This window comes from Denticeps clupeoides, chromosome 11 (genome assembly GCF_900700375.1).
Source record: "Denticeps clupeoides chromosome 11, fDenClu1.1, whole genome shotgun sequence".
Taxonomy (NCBI): Eukaryota; Metazoa; Chordata; class Actinopteri; order Clupeiformes; family Denticipitidae; genus Denticeps; species Denticeps clupeoides.
The window spans coordinates 20,802,901-20,810,288 of record NC_041717.1 but is presented as its reverse complement, the minus strand read 5'-3'; the positions used below and the strand labels follow the sequence as shown (position 1 = coordinate 20,810,288).

General features: G+C 42.4%; 1 long non-coding RNA gene across 1 annotated transcript; it reads left to right on the top strand.

Moving 5' to 3' along the window:
* The first annotated feature begins 4,889 nt into the window (after positions 1 to 4,889).
* On the top strand, positions 4,890 to 6,901 carry LOC114799950 (uncharacterized). The gene is made up of 3 exons (XR_003751298.1): positions 4,890 to 5,021; positions 6,598 to 6,726; positions 6,822 to 6,901. It is a non-coding gene; the product is annotated as an uncharacterized LOC114799950 (long non-coding RNA).
* Positions 6,902 to 7,388: the final 487 nt, after the last annotated feature.

The window sequence follows — 7,388 nt, the reverse complement described above, 5'->3', positions numbered from 1 at the left end:
TATTGGCAGCCAATAGGGCTGGCCTAATTTGCGTAAAGGGCTGCCTCTGGGGTTAGTGAGGCAAGAGTCTACCCACTGTTAGGGTGAGTGTTGGGGGAATTAGTGGGCTGTCGCCTGGGAATTAGGGCAGGGGCCGTGTTATTATTTTGGGTGAATGCCTCCCCTGTTGCCCTGCTGCTGACCTCATGTGCCGGTACCTGGTTCTTAAAATTCTGCCTAAAAAACACCGCTGTGTCAACATCTCTTCTAGGCCCATCATGGAGCCCATTGGCTTCAATACATTTATATATGAGTATGTTTATTACAGTTAAAAGGAGCAAGTACAACAAATTTATTTTCAATTTTCGTTTGCACTTACATTGGGATCCAGAAAACAGCAAGGATCAAAATGTGCTGGAAAAAAATCATCTGTAATATAAAGCTGATTCTTTAAATTGTGAATTTGAGCTATAAAACGTTTTTCCTGCCTCTGTAGTTAAGTGTTTTACAGCAACAAACGGATGAACCCAGCAGCTTGGTTTTCAGACAGCAGTATCTGGGTAGGCGTCACCTTGGTGCACCAGCAGCTTCCGCCCTCTAGTGGAAACAAAACATCTTAATTTCTGGAATTTGGAATACCTGACTTTAGAACTTCATTATGCCATTTTTGCATAAATAAAACAATCGTGAATCATTGGAAATTCCCTGTGGCCTTGTAATTTCCACCAGTTTACGGTCAAGATTTTATTTTAAATTGAATCATTTATTTCGAGTTACGTGACGTTACAAGCAGTCGCTCTGGATAAGGGCGTCTGCCAAATGCCGTAAATGTAAATGTAATGTGACCATTCTTACCTTACTTTACTGACATCTTGTGGTGAAATTTATAAAATAAACGTATTCCATTATTACACTATGCCAGGTTCTTTTTTCTCCTCTTAATCTGTTGCAATATGCATCCACAAATAATTAATTTTTTGAAGAAATCAACACATGAACATTTCTGGGTATAATATAAATACATTATTGTCACACTGTTAGAAAGTGGGCTGCACAGAGCATGTAGGATGCTGATGCAATTGAATCACAATAAACAGAAGGTCTGGAGGCAGGAGACTACGCACGTCTCTCATGTAGGACATGCATACAGGGATGACAAGACCTGTCCTTTATTATTCTGTTAGGGAATTTCTTCTTCCACTAATAAACACATGGGCAGCCATGTTGGGAGACAGTAACTAGGACCAGATAAAAAAAGAGGAAAGAAAATAATTTTTTTCTATTGATTTTTAAAACTTGCCTATAACTGTCTCTGGATACACTTGTTATGTGAACATAATAACATTTTGAAAGAATTTCTACCAAGGTGAGTGCTAAGTCCTCTGGAATAGTAGGATCTAGACTTTGTTTATATGCTCGTTAATAGGATACTGAGGATTCTGTAGGCTCGGTATTAGGACTGTGCCATTTACATTTACATTTACAGCATTTATCAGACGCCCTTATCCAGAGCAACTTACAATCATTAGTTACAGGGACAGTCTCCCTGGAGACACTCAGGGTTAAGTGTCTTGCTCAGGGACACAATGGTAGTAAGTGGTGTAAGAATGGACATCACTGGAGCCTACTTTTGCCTTGCATAACAGATGTCTGCAGGGGGAGGTGTGACATTCCTGTGTCGACGGTTGTGGGTGAAGATTCGGCACCCCTGTTTTACATGCCTTTTGTCTGACGGCAACGTGTGAAGTATCAGCCGTCAGGACCGCCCACCCTCTTTGTCTTCACCAAATGGGAGGCACCGGGGGCGTGACATCAGAAACAACAGGTTCTGATTGGTCAGTGACAACTTCCTGTAGGCCAGTGACAACTTCCTGTAGGCCAGGGGTATAAAGGTCTGCTCACATGTGGAAAAAGGGGCTCTTTCTTGCTCAGGGGGTTTTCCATCGGAAGCCGGAAGGCTTCTGAGCCTTTCTCTCCCCCTCTCTTTCTCTTCTCCCTCTTTACTCTTTCTTCTCATTTTTATTTTCTCTGTAATCTTGGTACCTTTTTACATTCGATATTCACATGTAACTACAATAATTAGTTACCGGTGTTAATAAATTAGAAACTGTTCATTTTTAACCTCTACTGTGCCATGCCTCTTTCTGCCAGGTAACATCAAATTGGAGTGGTTGAATACAGTGCTTTGTGTGGAGGGAGAAAGAGTTTTTCTACACACTCTATTCTCTTCTCCCTCACCACATGGTCTTTTTTTACAAATGGTGAGCCTGACGTGATACCTTTGCTCGGATGTGGATCTGTGACCGTAAGTCTCTTTTATCTGAATTTTACTGCATAGGGAGGAATAGAATCTATTTGTTTTAATTTAAATAAAAAGATCTACATATCCTAAAAAGCCCGGGACCGTAGAAACCGAGGCATTTCTAAATCCGGATCCACTCCGACAAGGTATAAAATGAACATAGAATAATTACTGTATCACTTACAATGTGGCATGTAGATATGGCTGGCACAATAGATGAACCCACAAACCAAACTGTAACCAGTAATAACCAGGATTTGTGACATTTTAGATTACCGGTATTACATTGAACATCATAAACCATGTCCCACGGTGAACAATTTGATAATAACTGATCTGGGATTGGAAATTGCACTGTTAAAATTAATTGTTTACATTTTAAATTCATGTTCAGTATAATCAACATGTTTAGGATCAGAATTTATATTCATGTGAAACTGTCACAGGGGGAATTCGATGACGTACTTGCAGACATACTTTGGATGTGGGGATAAGCCGTCGTACCGGTAGAGGACACTGGGCGAGGGCAGGAGGACCGGGGGCGCCTGGTCGGCGAGGAGTGAGGAAGCAATGGACGCGCTGCCACGCAACGGGGAGTCAGTTTGGGATCTTTGGGAAGGACCGGGGCAGAGGAGACGGCGGGTTTCAGGATGGTCCGGGATCTTGGACTGGACGGGAGTAGGTCTTGGGCGGCAGGAAGGTAGGAGAGCTTGGAATCCCGTCTTAACCGATGGGCCAGGTAGGTTCAAGGTCAGGGGCAGGCAGAGGTTGTAGCCAGGAAGTTCCGGTCGGGGTTCTTTTTGTGGTTTCCAGGGGATCAGGCAATTCTCAAAGTCGTGGGCAGGCGAAGGTCTTATTTCAGGGATCACAATTATCTTAGGTCATGGGTGAGAGAGCTAGCGTCTCTGGCGAGTAAACTCATACAAAGAGCAGGCCTGTCTCCTTGGGGTTACCTCACTTTTATACTTGCCACCGCCCGCTTCAATTTTCCTCTTCCGGGTCGTCGTCTCCCAGGCTGGTGAGGCGCCCTCTAGCGGGCTGGAGGCGTGTTGGCCATGACAGAAACTGTTTATCTCTCTGAACACCTCAACAATGCCATAATCTCAAATAATAACTTTTAGTGATAAAGGTGTAATTCTCTAATCACATGGCAACAAGCGGTATTTTTTATTTGTATTTATTTTTCCGGCCACTGTTGTTGATTGAGCTTGGATAGTTGGTGCAAATTCGCAAAGTTATGAATTCCCTAATAAAGGTGTAATTCTCCAATCACATAGCAACAAGCGGGACTTTTTATTTGTATTTATTTTTCCGGCCACTGTTGTTGATTAGACTTAATAAGCCGATGCAAATTCGCAGAGTTATGAATTCCCTGATATCATTTTAAGCCTCCCACTATATTTACATGTTTTTTGCATTACAGTATCTGATCATTGTTGTCATTTGTTTTTCTGGTTTGGTTTTAATGTACAATGAACACTGTTTTCCTACATGCACAATCTGTATGCAAACCTACAACCTATACTACGCAAGCTATGATGACTTTCACCTTGATATTTTAGCGCAGATGTATACCTAGCCGAATTGCACTGTAGGGGGCGAGAACGACTCTTCAAACTGTGAAATTACCACATCAAACGTGACGTGGTAACATGGATGCAGCTATGAAGCCGCCAGGTTTGCTTCAGGGAAAATTAATTTTTAAGAAGCTTCCCAATGGAAACTTTGACAAGACTAAGGTTGTTTGCACCTTATGCAAAGCAGAATTTGTTTACTGCAGGAGTTCTTCCAGTCTCAAGTACCACCTAAACGCAAAGCATCCATTAGCTAATGCGGAGGATGCCGGGCCAAGTACTGATGTAGTGCAGGGGAAGAGTCGTCCTCAAACTACTATGTTTGAGTGCATTAATCTAGATTAATTCCAAGATTACAGTGAGATTAATCTAGATTAAAAAAATGAATCTATGCCCACCACTAATATATATATTATAGTCAAGTGATTTCGCCTGCACCTGGTAGAGTAAGGTCACACATTCTTCAGAGACAAGTCACAAAAATTGATGGCCTTGTTTTGCTGGCTCTGCATGCTGGCACCATACTTTCACATTCACATTATTGATCACATTTTCTTCTTTAAATCGGAGCCTGTAAAAGAAGTTGGCAAAAATGTAAGACGTTATAATGCAGAATCCTCATACATGTAATAATAAAGTTGAAATTTTAAATATTTTATTTGCATAATTTAATTTTGCATAATTTAAGGCATTTATCAGATGCCCTTATCCAGAGTGACTTCAGTTGTTACAGGGACAGTCCCCCTGGAGCAATTTTAGGGTTAAGTGTCTTGCTCAGGGACAGATTGGTAGTAAGCGGGATTTGAACCTGGGTCTTCTGGTTCATAGGCAAGTGTGCTACCCACTAGGCTTCTACCACCATAATGAAACCTGTATGATTACATTTCTGAACATGACTGACAGATTGTTTTTCTTTTTTTCTTTTTTTTAATAAGGATGCCAACCATTCTAACCTAAATTCCAGAAAAAAACAAACTACTGCATCATTGCCTAAACAGGAGGCGTGGCTTGTTCAGGTGTGTCTTTGCTAGAAAGTAGTACTACGTATAAATGTTGACTGAAGAGTTTACTTCCTTACAGATACGGGATCATCACCATGATGGAGACGATGTTCTGGACTGTCCTCATCACCACGGCTCTCTTACACACAGCAAAAGCGTTCACAGGTAAGTAATTATACTTACATGCATTTGACCAGGACGAAATTGTGACGTTGTTGCAATATGTCAGGATTGGCTGCCGCTGGAGACATCACCTGTGCCCCTTCTTTGCGGACCTTGCAACTGTTCCGTTTGGAGTTGTTTTGAGTTATGTCAATCACCACACGCCTGCAGGCTAGTTTTCGTTCTCATCTTTATTTTCTCTGTTTTCGCCCCTCGCGCTGTGTTGATTTGAGTTTGTTAATAAATCTTTATTTGCATTATGTCCCGCCTCTGCGCTTCCTGTAAGTTTGCGGACGTGCCACAATAAAGACTTTTCCGGTACTCCGGACCAGGTTTCTTGTGTCTCCCATGTCTTGTGTCTGCCTGATTGTCCTGAATGTTGTCTGCTGTTTTAGGTTGTACACATGTATCGCTGTGTTGGTCTTTCATTTGCTTTATAACAGGTCCTTATAACAGGGCTCCACCCATGGACGCCTAATCAGCCACATCTGTCGATGGTTGAGCCCTGCTGTCAAGCTGGTTGATGACGGCTGTGTCCCCAACTGCACCAGCCGCGACAGTCGTGCTCTTGTGTCCTTCCCTGCACTGTCCCCCGTAACATGTTCAGTTTTATAAGTGGATCATGTCCAATTTAAGTTCTCTTTTCCTCTCACGTTCCATGTATATACAATCAGAATCTTCAAATAATGGCCTATTTATTTTAGCTTTTATTTTAGTACTATGCTTTCTTTGGATGCAACATTTGAATCATTTTGGTGCAATATGAAGTTTAATGGTAAATGTCAATAATTATTTCAAAATTCACATTTTGGCAACAAAAGGCAATTACAGATATATCTAGAAATAAACTTGACATACAATAACATATCTTTAATCTGATTTTCCAGAGCTATGGCACTAACATGAAAAAATTATGAAAACAATCTTTGTTCATTAAGATGTCGCTTCTCCATCCTATCTTTATATTAAAAAATGTGGAGTTTGTACAAAATAAACCATATAAGGATTAAAAAGCTTGTCAATAGAATGTTCATACAGAATCAATAAATAGTTGAGGTTTTTTTCAAGAAAAGACAAACACAAATAAAATATTTTCACAATATTGTAACATTTTGAAGTTCACTGCTTCAGCACAGTATACATAACCAGCGTTCAACAAAAGTCCGTCACACAATAAGAGTGAAAGCTTGCAGACGTGCAGATGGTCTAGCGGTTAAGGAAGTGGCCCCGTAATCAGAGGGTTGCTGGTTCAAATCCTCCACCACACTTATTAAAGGAAAGTGCAGATATTAAATAACTGTCCTCACAGCAAATTTAATCGTGTGATAAACAAGGCCCACATTTTCCTCACATGATGCCCTTACCCAGTGCCCAGATACCCCCTTTACAAAGAGACCAAGGCAAAGGCAGCAGAAACCCTTAAAGAGGCAGAAAGCATCACCAGGAAGATCACTGCTTGTATGACTAGAGACACAGAGCTACACAATCTAGAATGGCTGGGAAATTATTACATTGTTACATTCAACTGCATACGAATATTAACACATTTCATGTATTTATTTGCTTGCTTGTGTTTCAGGTTCGTGTTATGGTCTATGCTGCCCAGGAACAAATCTTTACTGTTATTTCGACAACTGCTTATGTGATGAGGGGTGTCTGTCCAGAGGCGACTGCTGCCCTGATTTTGTGGATAACTGTGCTGCTCTAGGTATTGAGATGTAAATTCATCCTGTAGTTTGTCTATAATTATTATGTTTTTTACCAGCATAAATTATTTTTTTATAACTGACTGCATCTCTCCAGCACCAGAACTTGTCATTACTGAAGCCACCAGCAGTAGTTCCAGCTACAGCGTCCCCACCACCAGCTACAGCATCCCCACCCCAGCTACAGCGTGCCCACCAGCAGTAACAGCGTCCCACCACCAGCTACAGCATCCCCACCACCAGCTACAGCGTGCCCACCAGCAGTAACAGTGTCTCCACAACCAGCCAGTACAGCGTCCCCACCACCAGCTACAGCGTCCCCACCACCAGTAACAGCATCCCCACCACCAGCTACAGCGTCCCCACCAGCAGTAACAGTGTCCCCACCACCAGCTACAGCGTCCCCACCACCAGTAACAGCATCTCCACCACCAGTAACAGCGTCCCCACCACCAGCTACAGCGTCCCCACCACCAGTAACAGCGTCCCCACCACCAGCTACAGCGTCCCCACCACCAGCTACAGCGTCCCCACCACCAGTACAGTGTCCCCACCAGCAGCTACAGCATCCCCACCACCGGTAACAGTGTCTCCACCACTATGTCTTCACCCATGTCCACCACTGCAGGTCAGTCTTCTTGAAGTCCTTTATTTTACTTTACTT